At 39.6% G+C, this 19,699-nt stretch overlaps 1 long non-coding RNA gene across 1 annotated transcript; it reads right to left on the bottom strand.

Annotated features, from left to right (window-relative positions):
• Nucleotides 1-679: 679 nt before the first annotated feature.
• LOC116440951 lies at nt 680-19,059 on the bottom strand. Its single transcript, XR_004238816.1, has 3 exons — nt 17,190-19,059; nt 5,714-5,952; nt 680-3,163 (listed from the first exon to the last, which is right to left on the bottom strand). It is a non-coding gene; the product is annotated as an uncharacterized LOC116440951 (long non-coding RNA).
• Nucleotides 19,060-19,699: the final 640 nt, after the last annotated feature.

Below are 19,699 nucleotides of genomic sequence, written 5' to 3'. Positions count from 1 at the left end.
TGAAGGAAGTGGTGAGCTGACACTGAACCGTGCCGTAAATCAAATCTCTCCTGATGGGAGAGGGTGTTTTAAAAGTCCTTGCAAGGAGTTCAAGAGACAAACAGAAACTTTCCTGGAGCTTCACTGCTGCCAGATAGTTGTTTATTAAGTCTTATCAGAGAAACAGAGTCACTAGTGTGACCCAGGCATAACACAGAGCAGAGAATGCAGGAGAAAAGTCTAATTATCAAGATTTACACAGCCTTTTAAAGATAATTTAACCAATGGTTACTAAAAACATACATTATTTTCACTTTCCTACCAATTATTCAGTATCACGGGCAGGAACTGCGGAATTCTCTATCCAATCATTCCAAACTACTTTTACTGCAAAATATGGAGTGGTAGAAGAAGAAGAAGAAGGTTTGGAGAACAACAACAATCCTCCATTTTGATGTTTTTTGCTCTCATCTATTTACTACAAAGAGAAGCCCAAAACCTCTAAATTTTTCACCCTGTGACAATCTTACATAGTAGTCTATCACCTAATTCACACCACTGTACTTTCTAGTTTTTGTCTGATCGTAGGCAGTTTTTTCCAAGGTTGGAGGTTAAAATAGTGTTGTTCAGGGGGGTAAGAACCCTTCAAAACAGGCAGAGAAATATTCTCGGCATTTTGGGTTCCTACAGTGAGCTTCACTTTTACTCTGCATTTTCCACAGTGGTGTCTCTCAGCTCTCCCTTTAATATGAAAGCAAGGAACCCTATGACTAATTTCTTTAGCATCAAAAAACTCCCTAATTCCTCATACCCTGTAAAAGTCTGCAGTGGGACAATAGCACAAAAATGTATAATTAAAAAAATAAAAAGGATAAAAGTGTAATAGTTTCCTTGTGCATGAATACTTATGAATACTTCAGTAAGAAACTCTCTGGAGAGCATTTTCATTAACAAGAAGAAAAGTAATAATAATAATGATAGCAAAAAAAGAAGATATACATTTTGCATTTATACAAAGGAATAATTTATCTAGAAATTTGCTTCCTAAAGTGATATTCTTCAAGGGACATGCACTTATCATGTTACATATATATCTAATGGAATCTAGGCAACCATGCTTCAGTTTCATGTATCTGATATTTTTAATAAGCTGTGCAAGAATAAAATCCGTCTGTCAATAGCATGAAGATCTTTCAGGGGCAGGTTTTATTAATGTTTTTTCCTGCCAAGGAGCCCTTAGTCACACGAGGAATCCTAGTTAAATGAACAAGAGAGTAGTGTGAAACTTCTGCACCTCTGTAGATAATTACACATAACTTTGGGAAGAAATCTTATCAATGCTGTCTTTGTTCCTTCTCTAACTGAAGGGGGTGGCTGAGCAAAACATTTATAAGTCACATATACAGATTTGTAAACAGTGCCTGAAATTAAGGTTTTAAAGTCACTTGCTATTTGTTTTGATCCAATTTTGGGATGTGCATGGTAAACATGAATGTTAATTAAGTCCTTGTGTTGACTCCAGCTACTAACATAGTATGCATTCTGCTTATCAATAATGAAATGCTTTTCCTTGCACTAGTGGGAAGCTGCCATGTAGTATCAGATTTGCATGGTATAATCCTGAGTCTACATTTTTCCTCTGGCTTTGAGCCCCTTAGAGTTCCCTTAATGATTCAAATGGTCAATATATGTTTTAGATTCTGTGTCCCTTAATTTAATTTTTTAAAATATTATTGTTGTTATTATTACCAGATATATTTCCTTCTTCAATGAGTTCCCCCATTGACAAAAAGAATGAATGTGTCAGGTTTAAGAGAAAATTTCTAAAGTCCATGCTTACAGAATTATTCACATCTCTCTTCACTCCCTCTCACCCTTTCTTTTCTCAGATAGAGGAAAAGTAAACAATCATAAAGTTGATTGCTAAAAACAACAATTACATCAAAATCCTTTGATTGTTTTTATTGTGCAGTAAATTCTTTCATTTTTATGTTTTTTTCAGTGTAAGTCACATTCTGTTCAAAACTAACTGCGAGTTTCTTTCTAGATTGTAACTGTGAGGTATTACACTGGGGATTTATTTCCATTCTGGAGTTTATATACCTGCCTTTTCCTTCATTGATTTGCCTCTCTCATTTCAGGTATACTTATCTCAGCAGAATCATTGACTTAGCTTAAGCCAACCACAACAAGCGTATGCAAAGCTACACACCCACGCAGCAATTTCTGCCGGGCATAGTACACAAATGACAAATGCTCTTTTGCCTGTTTATGCCAATCACCTATGTTCTTCTCACCAGTTTGAAGGCTATAATCATTTTCCCTTTCATCAGGTAACTTTAACAACCTCTCCACTGCTGCAACAACAATTTAAACACGAATGCTCACCCATCAGTGCTCAGATTCACTTTGCGTGAGCTAGTGCTCAGCTGGAGGAGTGAGTGGGTATGTAAGTCTCAAAGATGATTTTTCTGGTAGCAGTTCTCCTCTGTGAGTCAGATTCTACATGGACTATGAGACACAGATTGAAAACCCCTCCTCTAACTTGGTTCTGTATATCTTCTGTACTTTTCCAGCCTACAGTTGTAGGCAGGCATCATTAGTGTCTACAGAGGATGTCATGACTCCAAATGATGTGAGATAAAGTAGTTAGGAAGAGCATTTGAAAATCAGTTTACTGTCTCTAAAGAGAGTATTCAAATGTTGTGACATCCACTCATCAGCAACTACAAAGGAACTGCAAACGAATATTAGATATTTATCTTGAAAACTAGGTCAAAATTTGCCCCAAATAACAGTTCCTTAACTATGATTTCATGCTTTCTTTTGAAACATCCCTGGCAAGTAATAGGAAACCCGATGAAAACAATGATTTTGCCTTCTCGTGTGCCTAGCCCATACTTATTTTCAAGCCTGGGGACTGCTCACCATCAGAATTTTGTTGCTCAAAGCCATCTTGATCTTGTATTTGAAAAACATTCACAGATGGAGTGAAGAAGACTGTTTCCTGCAGTGAACACTCTTCTCTCTGTGCTACTTTCTCATTTTCTTCATGGTTATTTTTCCTTTTTTGGGGGGGACAAACAGCATTTAGCTGAGTATTACCATAATGTTTTCTAAAAGCACTTTCCATGATTGAAGAGACCACTGCTGGATTTCTCACAAGGCCGCTTGGTAGCACAAGCTAAAAAAAAATAAATGTAAGATACTGAGAGAAATCTGCAAACTGAAATAATTCCCCACGTTAATAAATATTTCAAATCATCCCAGTAATGCTGCAATTTTCTAAGAATACCCAGAACCTTTCATTAATGACCTCTGTAAATGCTTTTTACTGGCTGGAATCGTTCCTCTTAGTCACACTAATAGCAGCATGACAGACAGGCCAATAATGGCATCCTGGGGGCTGCAGCCACTGCAGCTGAGCTGGGGTCTTGCCTTTCGGACTGGAGGGAGCCAAGCCATTCCCCTTGTGATGGCCAGGGGGTGGCTCTCGGCAAAGGATGCCTCTGCCAGGGCTGGTCAGTGAAGGAGTGATGCCACAGGGATGATCCAAAGATGGGGAAAGGTGGGGCAGCCCATCAGCTGCTCTGAATTATGTGGGGGACTGAGCACACCCATGGCCACTTCAGCACCAGGGAAAGAGTGGGTGAAGGTTGTAAAAGCCCCTTTCTCCCTGCCTTAGTTGCTGCACCCAGGGATATTGTCCAACATTTATAGCTAGCATTTGCTTTGGTATTAATGTTTCTGCAGCAACATCTCCTAAGAATACAAGGTACTAGGAGCAAAAGTTAGCCATGTAAGAAGGTAAAAAAGCCATCCAGATTTTGGTAATCATAACTCAGTCATCATTTTGGTCCCGATATGCAGACAAATATTCTGAACACTTCTCATGGAATATTTCTCAGGCATTTTTCTTGTTATCTGTTAAAAATGTAGGTATGCTCCTGCCCCCATAGAGGCCACTGAGGGGTGGAAACTGTCATCATCTAGCTGGGAAGGAAAAAGCTGCTGCTCTGTTTGATGCTCTGGGTCTGATTCATGTGAAGCAGTTGGAGAGGAAAAGGCCGAGAGCTACAAGAGCAGCCTGAAAAGGCCCCTGCCCGTCCCCAAGGCTGGCTGAGAGCCTGTTGGCAGGGCCTCTTACTCTGTAGGAGCCTCTTACTCTGCCACTGGCACAGAACTCACTGCAGGACCCAGCCTTCTCTGTGCCCCTGGGAACACAATTAATTGGTGTCATTTTTGGAAGTGCCTTGCCCAGTTTTCAATAACAAACTTCCAGGGGAGACTTTGCGACCACCACTGACATTGGGACTCACAGCTCCACCCACAAACAGCCATACTGCCAGCCATTCCCAAGCTACTGTTTCCCAAAGGAAGCAGGCTCTGGGTTAGGTTATGTGCTGTATTGCCCGTGCATGGCTGGTACAGGAGGGGTGTGGTTCTTGGGATCAGCTCTTGAACGGAACCTGAGCATAATCATACTAGGTCGGCAGACTGATGGGGAGCAACAGTGATCTCTGAATCCTCGTTTGAAGCAAAAATGCCTAAGCTCCCTCTGTGTGCCAAACATGATACCATTCCTAACATTTTCTAGCACTATCTCTGTCATGCAGGAAATTATTGACAAACAGCTCCAAGCTATGCAATACAAATCCACCTGGTGTGCACCTCATGCTGTAATGCCTTTCATCCATTCACAGCATCAGTGTCTTTTCAGACAGATACCAAACAGTTGATCCAGGGGCGGTTTGTTTCAGAGGTTTCTGGTATGAACATCTTTTCTTGGTTCCTCAAATGAAAAAAACGTAGATCTATAGCTCAGCATGATCAGTTTTCTTACAGTCCTCAAAATTGCTTAGAAGCAAAGAATTTATAAGACCTAGTGAACTGAGTTGTCCTCCTTGTTCTCCTTAAACATGCACAGTTAAGGGAGAAGCTGAAGGAGCAAAGTAATGAAATAGGACAGGTACACTTGACAGACACGTCAAATATGCCTGACATCAAACTGAGATGAAATCAGCTTTGCCTCTGTATTGCATCTTGAAGGGAGGAAGAGATTTCTGATCTTAAAATGACTGAAGGACATCTTACCCTACACTGAATGACTCGGGCGCTTTAACAAGTACAGACAGGGCAGGGGCCAGCTAAAGCAGTTGGTAAGGAGTGTTAAAGGTGTGCAGAGGTGCAGAGCTCACTCTCCTGGCTAGCATGTGATTCAAAACAAAGGGCCACATCTGCAAATGATCAAACTAATTTCACTGTAACCCACGGACAACACTGGTGTGTTTGCTTACAGGACATGGCCAACTCACTTTCCCACACATTTTTGAGTAATGCACTAGAGACTATCACAGACTACAGCTTCCATTACAGCTTTGACCTAACACTTTACAATATGCCATGTATCCCTTCAAAGAGATGAACAAAAAAGTCAACACAGGCAAAGTTCTGGTTAGCGAGTTTCAAATGTTCCACTTTCGGATATATTATCTAGCAAAACACTAGTAAAGTGTAAAGTCCACTGACGTGCAAAATTAAAGGATTCTTCTTCTTGATTTTGACTCTTTATATTAATGAATTGTTTTTCTTAAAATACTGCCACTGATGAAGATTATGTTACCTTGCAGCAACCCTTGTCTGTAGATTTTATAGAACATTGAACTATAGCAGTCCCTCCACTGGAGAACTCTAAATGTTTAATAAATGCACATAAACTAACCTCAGCACTTACCCAAAGAACAGAAGAATCATTCTGTGTTTCTGGATCCTGAACGTGCCAGAGTCAGTGGAAGGAGCAGCTCTGGTTGTGATTCCTGACTGCCTCCCTTTCCTCTGGAGGAGGGGTTCCTTCCTATTTGTCTTCCAGCATGCTGCTGTGATCCCAGAGACATTTTTCATCAAAAGAGGGATCACCTTCATGTCTAGCATTTCACAGAGCTGAGTGCCTGATCAGTCCAGATTTGGATCAACCTAAAATCATTAAAAAACAGCTTTTTTCAATTGGAATGTTTCCACTGAAAACTACTGGCATTTTCTAAAAACTGATATAATTCACCTCCAAGTGGAATTAATGCTTTAGTACTTAAGACAGATATTTGGACTCAAGCAACTATAAAAAAGCAACTCCTTTTCTTACCATTGCTGAGTAATTAATGCATCTAATTTCTAAATTGATTTCTCTTGAATTACATACAGCTGAGGAAGTCAGCGAGACAAAGAAATTCTGTTTGTTTACAATCAAAAAGTCAAATTGGGATGAGATTGAGAAATCAGATTTCAACACCTCTTCCCCCATCAAATTAGTTGATCCAAATTGTGCTTGCTTGAATTAAGTAAGAAAAATAAATTTGCAACATATAATGGAGTTCCTTAGAAAGTTTTTTATCAGTGAAAATATATATGTATTTAGGTAAGGGACTACATGGAAGTAAACTCTCCTAAAGAGTTCTCAGGCCAAATTTACTCATTATTGAAGATGATAAAACTATTTTGCATCAAAGAGTCATGGTGGATGACACCTGTGATGCATAATCATCAGCTTTGAATGAAGCTTTGGACCATGAAGGTAATTTTCAGCAAGCTGGTTTCTTAAGGAATAAGGCTGATTCATTCAAGATAAAACTTTTTGTAGGAAAGTGTCAGTTCTGACATTTACTTTTACCCTTAAAAATTTTCAAATGTGATAAAAAAGTTTCAATGAAACTATTTTTCTAATCACAGCATATTTCTATCATGTTTACAGAATTTCCCCATGTTGAAACACTGTCCATGGTTTGAGTAATATAATTATGAAAATTGGTGAAATATTTCAAAGGTCTTGAAACAAAAAATTGGCACAAATTAAATTTCTTTTTAAAATTTCTTTCTTAAAAAGCCAAAAGAAGTAAATAAGCAACCCCCAAAGCCCACCAAACCCCAGGATTTCACCTCTTGGTCCCTAGATAAATTAAGTTCTTTTATTTGCTTGGTTTTTCCTAAAAAATCTGGGTCAATATATCTACATTTAGCACATAAGTTCATTTCAAAACACTGACTAATATTTGTACTGTTTCTTTTTTTTTTCCAAAAGACCCTGATTAAGTTGTGAAAGAAACGAATGTCTTAAAGTTCAGCACCATGAGGAAATTACAGATGGTGCATCAAGCCCATGAGAGCCTCACTAACAGAAGGGAATGGGCCTGTAGTTATGAAAACACAAAAAAGGTCTAAAAATTCCAGTGTGAATTCCATAGGCTGTTCTCAGCCCTCCAGCAAAAATTAGCACCAGGGAAATTTCTGCAGTTGAAAGCCTCAAGACCAAGCTCAAGTTCTACTATTAAGTGTTAGCATCTGTGCTTATATTGTGTAGTACCTCCAGAAGATCTCTCACTGAATAAATATGATCCATTAATAACAAGTTATTTTTTATGTTGACCTGCAGCCTCATCTGGGTAATTAGGGGACAAGTTTGTGTCGTTCAACATCTTCTGTTCCAAGGTAGCATCAGGTCACTTTCACCCCCTCATGCACACTGGCACATTAAATCCCCCATGAACTAGTTATCATAATTTGCATCTGTCTTCCTGAAGCAAAAAGTGGCCTGGGACATGTTCTTCCATTGTTGTTTATTGGTTTAGCATCTCTTGGTCCTGAGAATACTAACTTTTAAAATACAGACACGTATATGGCAAGCATAGATGACAGTGACATATATGCTCCTGCTACGACCTTCATTTCCCTTAGCTTAAAAACTAATTTTAGTCACAACTGAGCAGCTCCACTAGCATTGCAGGGGTAAGAAAGACATAACCAAGACTGAAACGATCTTCATTTGTAATTGCCCTTCTCACCCTGGCACCTTATGCAAGTATATTTTGTATTATGAGTATATTTGTATATTTGTACTCTCAGCATGTTTAACAAACAACATCTGCATTCAACTGTTTGCTTTGTTAGAAACAGCAAGACAGCAAACAGCACAACACAAGACCATCCCTGCAGGTGAAAAGGACTTGCCTCTTCCCAAAGGACCTTGATCCAGCTGCAGTATCCTGTTACCTGCATTGATTTTTGAGCTGCTGCCTGGGTTTCAATAGGATCAGATACGATCCTTCCACACTGTCCTTGTGCCAAGGCTTGGTCTGGTGTCCTGAGAGTACAGGTATTCCCCACCTCCCTGGACTGTCCTCAGCAAGACGGATGATCAATGCCTGCACAATGACAGTGCAGTGACAAAATGGCCTCTCTACTCCCTCACTTTCCTTTGGATAATTTGTTACTGTCCTTGTCTGTTTAGTGATGCATTTTATAGTGGCAGCCGATTCTTCCAAGCTTAATAATGCAGCCTAGCTGCTTTCTGACATTATCCCAACATAATCACTATAATTCCTTCTGTTTCCAATATAGGTCAAGTTCTGCCTGATTCAATAAAATACCATTTTTAAGTGAGCATCATTCATCTTAGGGTGCATTTGTCTCTTTCATTTTGGTAATTGGTCTCTATCATTTTTTGTTTGCTCTTTCACATTTTCCTTGCTCCTTAATTATCTAATCACACTATGGATCATTAAAAAGCTGAATCCCTGTTAAATAAGGTGACCATATGCAGAAACTTCTTTGCAGTTTAATTTCCATTCTTTCAGGCTACAGAATTCCTGGAGTTGAACAAAGAAGTGAGTTCTGATTTTCAGTTATAAGCATAGAAAAGAACAGGAAATAAAGGCTCTAGTTGTATTCAAATCTGAAATTGAATAGAAGTGGAAATAATTTTAAAAATAAATGGACTAACAGAGATGGTATAGGGGGCATGGGGACTGGAAATTCAATATTTTATTCTGTGGTGTATGATAACTTTTGGAATGTGGAAAACATCACCAATGTTGGAGAGGGAAACAGACAACTGTAGGTGTAAGGGATTGTACTTCTCTTTATTATTAGATGTATCTGAGCCCCATCTCCAGAATGACAGACATGCAAGTCAAAGAGATTTGCAATGAACAAATAAAAAATAAATACTAGCCGCTTTTTGTGACTGTAAGTGGCTTTAGCCTAGATGGGACCTCTCAGCCACAGGCAGAGGCTCCTCAGAAGATGAGGGTCCTAAATGTAAAGACTTAGTTTGGAAGAAGCAGTTTTTCAGAAAGTTCCAAATATTTGCAGAAAGGATGCATGATAAAAATTGGCCTGGTCTTCCATATATTTTGGTGGGTAGTAAAAAGTTGCAAAAAGAGGTTGTATTTTGTATCAAAAAAAGAAACTTGCTTAAAATAATAAAAGCTAAAATTCTGAATTTAAATTAATTTATATGTTAAATACTGTATTCTGCTTCTAGTGAAACACTTAATAAAGTCTAAACATAAAATACAAATATATTTAGTACATGTACTGATAAATATAACATATTATTAATATTTTAATGAGTCAGAATTATGTGAATGACAACAATGCAACCTAAACTAAATTATCAAAACAAGACAAACCCAAGCTATTTAAGTCTGTTCTCTATTGAACATATGAAAAAAATGGCATATTTCTGTGAAATATATGGAGAGGGAAATCACATTTTTAGGGAAAATGGGTATATAGATGGTTTTGCAGCCACGTTTCCAGCAGACATTTAAAAAAAACATTCTACTTACTGTCTGATGACAATTGAAAGTTCAGCTTATACTGTACAAACAGATGAATACTGAAAGTACTCACAAGTAATTATTATATATTATTTATTCTTACTTGTATGCCCAGTGCTCTTACAGCTACACAGACCCAGCAGAAGGAGTGGTGCCTTCCCAAGAGCGCAGCTGGAAGACTTTGATCTGTGACAAGCTTCCTATTCCTTCCAATAAAATAAATATAGAGCTGAGGTCTACCTCCTTATGTTCTGCTGAGAACTGCCAAATAAAATTAATACAACCCATGTCTGATTTGACATTTTTTGCTGGGTTGGCCTAGAAGAAACTTTTGCCACCCTGAAGAGCAATTCAGGATGATGTGATTTCTTACACTGACTAAGTCTTTGACATGACTTCTTGAGGGATCATGTCTTTTGAAGATAATAACTATTTTATGTAAGTGTGCTGTGATTTGCAAGTGTATCCATGTGGAAAAAAAGGCCAACTCCACACTAGCAGGGACAGCAATTAGGGTTGTGAGTTCCTGAAAGAGCAGCCACTAGCTTTTAGTTGACTTAGAAGATGACTGAAATCAGAATATGAGATGAGGTTGCTGTGCAAGAGGTGATTTTAAAAGTAGTCAAGGAATGATTCAAATAACAAGTGAAGTGGAAACAGAGCTGTCTTAAGGAAAAGAAAGCATTGAACTTTAGATTTTCCCTATCATTTTATTTTCTGCACTCCAATTCATGGAGGCCCAGGAGACTTCATAATTTCTCCAGAGTCTCTGCCTGTATAGGGGAGCTTCTGCAAGCATAACAGCCTCTTGATCTGGACACAGAGAGAGTCTGACCTCAGGCGCTGGGGGAATCGGAGGCAGACTTTTTCTGCTGTTTCACTGCCATTTGTAATAGTGTGCATGTGACTAGTGCTCCAAGGTATCAAAAAGTTTGTCTACAACACCTGTTAAATATGGAAGCTAGCTGGGTTACCAGATCAGACTCATCCAACAGCAGGAAAACTCAGGTTTGCTGGATGCTTTAGCCTGTACCAAACATCTGCCTCGGGTGGACTGTGCTGCCTAGGACTGTCAGGGCTGAGCACACAGCAGCCCAGTCCAGCTGTCCTGCATGGAGCTCTGCTGAGGCCCGAGCATGTCCTGCTGCAGCAGAGCAGACTAGTGCTTCTCAATGCTTAGGGACAAGATCCACTGAGTTGTCTTTGTTGTTCTCACCAGAGGAAAGGGGGAAAATTGCCAGCAAGACACAATAGGTTTCCCTCTTCTAAAATTTTCTGTCTCTGGTGCCCAGAGGACACCACCAGGGGACTGTGAGGGCCATTCATTATCTCTCTGCAAGATGTCCAATGAAGTATTGGGACAAATCAGACACTCTCCAAACCCTGGAGAAACCTGCTGTAATTCTGCATTTTTCTGGAAAACACTGTGGTGTTTGCTTTTGTTTGGAAGAAGCTGCTTCTTTCCACTGTGACCTGTTTATATAAGAGGACAGGATAAACCAGTTTCCAAAGATGCTCTTATTTTCTTCGATGCTGGCTCCCTTCCTCCATTTAAGTCTGCTTTGAATACGCCTTTTAAGTCCACTAATGAGTACATTTATCACATTTCCCAAATATTTCTTTTGTAATTCACTGACTTGAAACTGTTCTGGAAACTGCCACATTATACTAAACAATTCTTTTAAGGCGAAGATATCTGGGGTGGGGAGGGAAAAAAGACATTTATTTTCATAGAACTGTTCCTTTTTCTTCAGGCTTTCAAGATTTATTTTTTTTCCTTAGAGCTCAAAGTAACCAAGAGTAACTAACCGAAACTAAATCAATAATTTAATTAAAAATAATAAATGAGGAAAATAAGATTTATCACTAAAAAGGGAGAAACCACCTAGCTTTCATTCTGTCTAGTAACATTTTTAGTAATATAATCAGGCTAAAACAGGTGAATTTAGACATTCTTGGGGTGAACAGGAAAATATAAATATCTCTTTGACCAACGGTCATCTCCTTCTAAGGGACTGAAAAGATTAAACTGTTCAGATTGCATAAAGCAAATGTGTGCATCATAATCCCATAAGGGCAAGAACGGGTAATAATGCTTGGAGCACATGAATTTTCACATGAAATATTCTAAGACAGAGCTGCTGGAAGCCTCTTAAGGCAACAATGGCTATAAATTCGTATATTACATGTAAATAACCTTGCTGTCAACAAACACAGGGAAATTTTTAATCACAATAATTATTTTAATCTTTTCCCAACTTAAAAAATAACAGAAAGGAAACTGGGGACTTGTCTTCTAGTTTTGTATTTGTTGTTAGTGGTACTGTGTGCTCAATACAGGCAGCAGTGCAGTAATCAGAATGAGCCTGTTTATCCTGCCAGCTGCTGACATTCGCCCCGTGCTTCCCCCATCTTCTTAGGCTGCACCTGGGCCCCTCTGATAACTGGTCCCTGGTGTAGTTGCATGCTGAATAGCTACATCATTTCTTCTCTCACCTTTCCATCTCCTCCTGTCTTGACTGAAATGCCACCATTTTCACAATGGTGGCATTTAGATTATTTTCTGTCCTCATCAAGAATTACAATAAATGCTGTTATTCCTCACTGATAATGTCTGCTTGATCCAAATGTGAAAAGAGAGGCTGTATGGTCCACATCTTGGTCATCTCTTACCTCTCACTGCAACTTGGTTCTCTGTAGCTTCCTCTCATACAGCTACCTGTTCTTTCTGAAGAGGAGCTGGGGAAGAAAAAGTCTGCATTGCATATTTTCCTATGAATGTATGCACCCTCGTGGCCTTTTCCATATTTTTGTCTCTGTTTTTGCATGAGATTAAAGCACCTCAGTTCTGAAGTTCTCCACCTCATTATGCTCTAATCAGCAACTATTATCCATGAAAGAGAAACTGATTATTTTTCTGACTAATTCCAGAAAACATCAGTTCGCTATTCAGCATCCATGAAATAGGAAAGCAGAAGGCTAAAAACTAGTAAGAAAGGAGTAGGAAATAGAAAACATCAGTAAGTCTTTGCCAAAGTCTGCAATGCACACACACCTAGAAAACTGCAAGGAGTTTTGATAAATCAGTGTTTAAAAGGATACAGTGAAACTAGAACAAATACAAAATTACATAAAATAATATTTTTAAAATATATAAATTTATGATTGCCACAGAGAAGATGAATGAGGAATAATTATTGACTGTTTTTCACAGTACTGAGAGACATCAAATGTCTCTCAGTACATCTCACAGGACTGAGGGACATCAAATGAAATGATCAGGTGACAGGTTAAAAAAAAGGAAATACTTTACAAGCTGTTTTTAACTTGTGGAATTCATTGCCACAGCATGCTGCAAAGGGTGTTGAGAAAGCTGAAAGTACAAGTTTGCTCAAAAAGGAATTAGAAAAGTGATTCGAAATAAAGCCTACTAAGACCATCAGACAGAAAGATATAGTTACATTTGTTTGTGAAAATTCCTAAACATTATCATTCTTATTTTCTTTCCTTCCCTCTTCCTGGGACTCCTTTTCTTCTCCTCTTCCCCTCCTACAGGCCACTATTCCTACTGCAATCCTCCCCATCCTTCACCTCTTTATAGGAATTCCTGGGTACTGATTTGTCCTGAAAACACATCATGATAAGACTTATACTTTTAGTGTATATGTCATGACCTGAACTGAAACATCAACTGGTTTTCTGAAGGTTTCATCATTTTTTAACATTTGCACACTGGTAAGAATGCCTCCAGGGATGAAGAAATGTGACTGTATCTTCCAGCTTCATAATATCATGCCTACATCTCGCTTTCTTGTAGCAGCAGAGATCAATATGAAAACAAAAATAGGAGAAAGAAATAAGAGATGGATGGGTGCCCTCTGCATTCAGCATTGATCAAGAGAATGAGTTTTGCTTCTGAGTTAATGCAGAACAGGTATGACAATGATGGAGATTTCTGAAATCCTGATCAGAAGAGCTTTCATGGAAAGAAGGCTCCATGCTCATGCCAGAGAGGGATGCTTCTGATGGAGGGTGCAAAAATATGGCCCAACATCTATCTGGTGACAGGACAATCATGTGGTAACTCAGCATGGCACCTGGCACTCTCTGTCAAGCAGCCTGACACACCCATCACCCAGTGACAGCACTGATCTCTTAATTAACGCCATGGGCGTACATCTAGCCACTCCGAGCCAGCTGCCACTGCTGGAACAAACCATCCAGCCAGCAGCTGGCTCTCTGCTGTGTCTGAAGCGTCTTTCTGCAAGAATGTGGCAGAGCCTTTGTGAAAGGAAAAGGGGAACAGATAAAGTGGATCTTGTCAGTGTCTCACGGGATCCAGGCTGCGAGCCTGGTGAGCCTGCATTTTTGTGCTGCTTCCCATTCTGTGCGCAAGGCAGAGGAGAGCACTGACAAATGGAGGCTTCTCCAACATGCTCAGTACATATTTTATGGCCAGATAAGGCTAATAGGACTGAATCACTCTTACCACCCCAGATTATCTGGCCTAACCTATTGATTGATCTCAGTACCTGTTGCAAACATGTATCCTCATGAACAAGCAACCATTCATTGATGTGGCAAATTATAAACATGTTTATGTGATGAAGAAGTAGGCAGATTTTCCTTAATATATGAATACATTGGTGCCAGACTCTTTTCAGTGGTGCCCTGCGACAGGGTGAGGAGCAATGGCCATAAACTAAAACTCAAGAAGTTTCACCTCAACATGAGAAAGAACTTCTTCACATTGAGGGTGGCAGAGCCCTGGCACAGGCTGCCCAGAGAGCTCGTGGAGTCTCTCTCTCTGGAGACATTCAAAACCCACCTGGAAGTGTTCCTGTGTCACCTGCTCGAGGTGACCCTGCCTTGACAGAGGGGTGGGACCGGATGATCTCCAGAGGTGCCTTCTAACCCTAACTATTCTGTGATTCTGTGATTTTCCACAGTTACAGAAATTAATATACATGCCCTTATTCCTAAAGAAGTACATATATACAGTCAGCTATTTTGTCCATAGTCTTTACTTATTATTTTTTCTCAGTGGAACCAATGTCTCTTTACTTAAACAACCGGACAAAAGGTGCCCAGTACTGAACACATCTGTTTAACAAGCTTTGTAAGATAAATCTTGCAGAATATATATTTGGAAGTACATTTCCAAGACAGCTAAATGCTCAAGTTTTTCTTTTAGCTTTCAGTGTGCTTTTGTGTATTTCAAGATCAAGGAGATTTATGGGATTTGAGCTTGCTGAACTAGAAGAAAGGGGACAGTGTTACAGCCAACAGCTGATGATTTGACCTCTGCTCATCTTTGTAGAGTCTCTGCTTGGAAAAAGAGGAGCTGAAATCAAACAAAGATGGCTAAAAAGTATAAATCCAGCTACTTTCATCATACAGTATATTTGGGGCTACAAAATTACTGAACATTCAAAAATAACCCTAGTAAGTGTCCTTGGAAAATAATTGTATCAAATTATTAATCAACATTTAATAAATTGGTTTGACTTGTACTGCAGCTGCCTGCAGCAAATACCTACTTTACTAAGAAGTTCAAGACTCCAGAGTAATGTAATTTACATACCAGTCTTTAAGTACTGCTAAGACTAATTGTCTTTGGGAGAGGGGTATAATACTGTCAGTGTGTTCCCGAGGTATCACCTTGTTAGTAGGTGCTGAAGTGGTTGAAGATATCCAGGATGCCAAAGTGGAGGGGAAGTTTTCCCGGAGAAGACAATTGTCAGACACCTAGTAGCAGTAACTGAGGATGGGACAAAATTATGAACCCGATTTTGCCTTCTTTCTAGAAGGCAATGACCTGGGTTACATAGGAAAATGGAGCCCCAGGAATGACAGGTACAGAGTTACCCAGGGACATTCCTTGGCGTTTCAATGGCTATTCAAACCATGCCTGTAAGCACAGTACAGCTTGAGAAGGAAGGCTGAGTTTACAGAGCAACGTGATTTCCCCTCTTTAATGGGTAAGGAATCACAGTCAGAAGAGAATGTTCCCACTGCAATTGTAGCAACCCACTAATAAGGATGACCAGAGGGGAAATCACGCCATGCAATATTTTTTTTTAAGAGTAATTACTATAAATCCAAAAACCTACAAGATATTTTCGTGTCATCTAAGTCAGTCAGTTCATGATTCCTCATTGCTCCACAAACACACACCAGGGAGTGATATTGATTGGTAATATTTTTCTATATTTTGAGCATGGCAGGGGGAAGAGGATTTAAAAAAAACTCCAACAAAACAAAACAGTAAGAGCAAGCCACCACGAGGAAAGACTCCTAAAATCAAATATCCTACCAGGGAAACCTTACAAGGAAGATTAAGTCCTTGAGCCTGTGCTTAGTTGAATTAGTGGCAAAAACCCATACTGGTCTGGATGAGACAGGTGGGCCAAATGGGAGACAAAATAATTCAGGGCTGTGTGTAAAGGAAATGCAGGGAACCAGTGTGTCCTCAGCCTACAGTCAGCAAAGGAAGCTCTCATCCATGACAGCAGATTTCCCAGACAATAGCTGTGCAAAATGGAGAAGATGAAGGAAAATGAAGCTGTGGTATAAATCAGGAGAATAACACCATATTTCCTCAGGTTGTTTGTGCAATCTCCTCTAGGGACTTATCTTATACATAAAACACTTTGAAAAGGCAGGTGGCCCAGGTGAGGAAAAGTTAAGCAGACATTGCAGTGCACAAATGAACAGTTTGACAGCGAGCAGACGGAATATTTTGTGTAATACCTATCTTAAGCTTCAATAACTCAACTGGCATTCAGAAGTGTTTCTCTTCTTTCTCTTTCTTTTATACTAGACTCCATGTTACAGAGTAACTTTGAAGGAGTAATAATTAAGTACCAGACAAATATCAATGTCCCTCCAAAATTTAGTAAAATTCCCTCCAAAATTTAGTAAAGCCTTTACCCACTGTGGTTTTTCATCTACCTCATGAAATTAAGCAGACTAGGACATGACACATGAAGCACTGACAGATTTATAGCCATAGCTGAATTTCCATGAAGATTCTGCTGCTTTAAGCATACACAGCTTTGCCAAAAAAAAACAATCTCAGGAAAAAAGTGGTCTCCTAGCAGGACTTTTTTTGCATATATATAAAAAAGAAAATGAAAAAAGTTGTGTTTTCTTTGTCCCTTTTTGGAGAAAGCAATGGGGAAGGCTGATACCCTGATGACATAAAAGCTGCCTATTTCAATCCAGGCCAATGTGCTCTGCCTGATTTTTGTAGATTTCTGATAGCTGGACAATGCCCTGATGGAAAAACCATGGTAAATCTCCAGACAAACTACAACTTGAGTGTTTGACGGTGACAAAGTACAGTAATAAGTACAAAGACAGAATTGATCTCTACAAGTAGTCTCTGATTATTCAAGAAGAGCAACTCCCAAGCAAAGCCACTAGGAGATGTTCCAAGATCTGAGAAGTGGACTGCTCTGCCATGAAGCCTCAGTGAGCAGGAAGTAGCTCCCCACCATGGGATGACTGAGATATAACAAGAAAGAGTGGCTTTCTAGCTCACATGTTGGCTTTAACCTCTAGGTTGGTACTGTCAGGAAGAAGACAATGCAGTACCTGAGGCATTGCTGGCAGCTCTCTGCAATGGCGATCCATTCAGTGATCCACCATGTAGCAGTGACACGGCACACATGGAAGAGTGGCCTTCCAGCTTGAGGTTGCTGCATCTGGTCACCAGCACTGCTTTAATGCCTCTCAGACTACATAGTTTCCCTGCAAAAAAAAAAGGGGTCAGAGTAGGATTCCATCCCATAACAATGTTCTCACATTTTCTTAAGTCAGCTGGAACAGGCATTTTAAACAAAATGTTAGGCTTCTTTTGAAATCTAATCAACCCAACACACAACAAGGTCGCCGAACGATGAAGAAACAAGGGAGTTTGCCAGGGCATGCCCATCTGAATGAAAGTGACAGTCATTCACCAAACTAAGCTACACAAATGCCGAAGGGAGAACATAAATCTGACACAAAAGCCAATTTGCATTATTTCTTTTGGTTTTGTAAAATTATTTTCAGCATTACTTGGAGGGAACTTCTAAAAATGCATTTCAATTAATAATTTTCTCCATCTTGCAGTACCAAAAAATCTGATTTTTATCTTGACAACACTCTTTGGAAATGTTCCTCTTTTGAATCGCAACTGCAAATCTGGAGAAAAACTGGCATGCAAATAAGCCATTTCTGACAGAAGATCACAAACATTTTTTTTCCAGATGTCTTTTAAATATCCTATTTCTAACAACATTACAAGCTATTTAGAGACCTCAGCTTCTGGAATTGGTAGCTTTCAGTGGTGCATCTCAGAATAGAAATTCCGAGTGTGCTGAGCCAGCAGCCAGTTCCATGCCCTGAAAGGACCACTTGATGGGCCAAATCCTGAGAGCTGGGAAGTGTTTGTACATTTCATTCACTGCTGCAGCTGTTCAATTACCCTCAAGATCAAAACCCACTTATTTTGTGATGGCTGAACATTCACCCTTTGCTTGGAAAAAGAAAATATCTCCCATGGTGGGGGCAGATGTCAAACAGAAGGTATTTTTGAGATTAACAATTATTTTTGTTAATGAAAATAGACTGTCACTCTTCTTCGCTGCTCCCTCACACATTTTCAGTATTGCCCCCTTTTATGATCAAAGTTTGACTTCTGAAAGCCTCCTTTTGCTACAGCTAATTGGGACCTGATCTACTTCCTGTTTGCACTAATTGAACAGAGTGGGTAAACTCTCCTAATTTAATGGTGACTAACAGACATCTGCCACAGTCTATGACTAATATTACTCTGCTTTTGTGGGAAGATGTGATTCCATTTCAGATCTTTAAGCGATTCAAATCACCCTATACAGAAGATATTTTGCCTTTTCAGCCTTTTTTTTCCTCTCTGGAAAGAAACTGGATCCCATAAAAATGTGATGAAGGGGGCTGCTCTTAACCAAAACATAAATTAATCTGTTTGGTGTCTGATGAAATGCAACAGAACATAAGTCTAATCTCACTTTGCCAACCTGTACTGCTTTGCAAGGACTACCCGTTTCAATAGGTTTAAAATTGTCTGTCAAGTTAGAAGAAGGTTTAGCACAGGTTATCAATGGGTTGGAGCCTATTTAGATAACGCTAATCAATGCATCTTGGCAACTGCAAATCCTGGTGGCTTTAAAGGGCATATTACAAAAACATGCTAGAAACCAGAATGCATTTCCCTGTAGAAAATGAAAGTGATGGTAGATGACAAAGATTAGCAACTTGAGGAACTGGTTTTGGGCATTATGGCTCATCTACCTACTCATGGATTATGTTTTCTGTCTCCAAGAAGAGGCCTTCATAATGTTAGTGTATACTTGGGGCCTCTTTTCAATAACATCATATCCTAATTTTATTATATTATTATTCTAAACATCAATGGTTTAATAATAATAGTATACATATGGTAATTTAAAATAAATAATTAATTATTAAGTATTTATTATAGAAGATGAATGTTTGCACTATTTAATGATTTTATCACTTTACTTCTGAGTTGGAAAGGTAAATTAACAAGCTGATACGCGGAAAGAATGAGCACATTCTGCAGCTGGAGAACCCTCCAGTTTGAGCTGCAATGGGAAGACGACAGTGTTGGGGTCCCTCCCCTGCCGTGTAGCCCTGGGAGAGGGGCCCTGAGGGCACAGACACGGGGCTTCCCTGCCCCTGCTCAGCCTCGTTCCCATTGGTTGGTTTGTGTTCCCTGCGCGGGCAGAAGGACCCTTGGGCCCGTGACTGGAACAGTTCCTGGGCAGAGCTCCGGCCATGCGGCTGGAGAAATAAACATCTCTGAAACATCTAGCAAGAATCTGTCTGTCCATATATATTTCCTTTCCACGGGACTCCTGGTTTGATATATGCGTGTTGCAGGATCCCCACTGCAACAAATGGTGGAGAATGCGGGCAGAACGATCCCCGATCCCTAAGCGACTGATTTGTGTGAGTAAACCCTGGAAACTTTGGATTCCTCTTCTTGGTTTTGCTTTGCTATTCCATATCTAAACTATGGAGGAACAGTGGGAAGACTCTTGGCTCTCCGAGCCGCATAT

The sequence above is a fragment of the Corvus moneduloides genome, chromosome 3, assembly GCF_009650955.1.
Source record: "Corvus moneduloides isolate bCorMon1 chromosome 3, bCorMon1.pri, whole genome shotgun sequence".
NCBI lineage: Eukaryota > Metazoa > Chordata > Aves > Passeriformes > Corvidae > Corvus > Corvus moneduloides.
The sequence above is the reverse complement of the archived record's forward strand: the minus strand, read 5'-3'. Positions and strand labels throughout refer to the sequence as shown.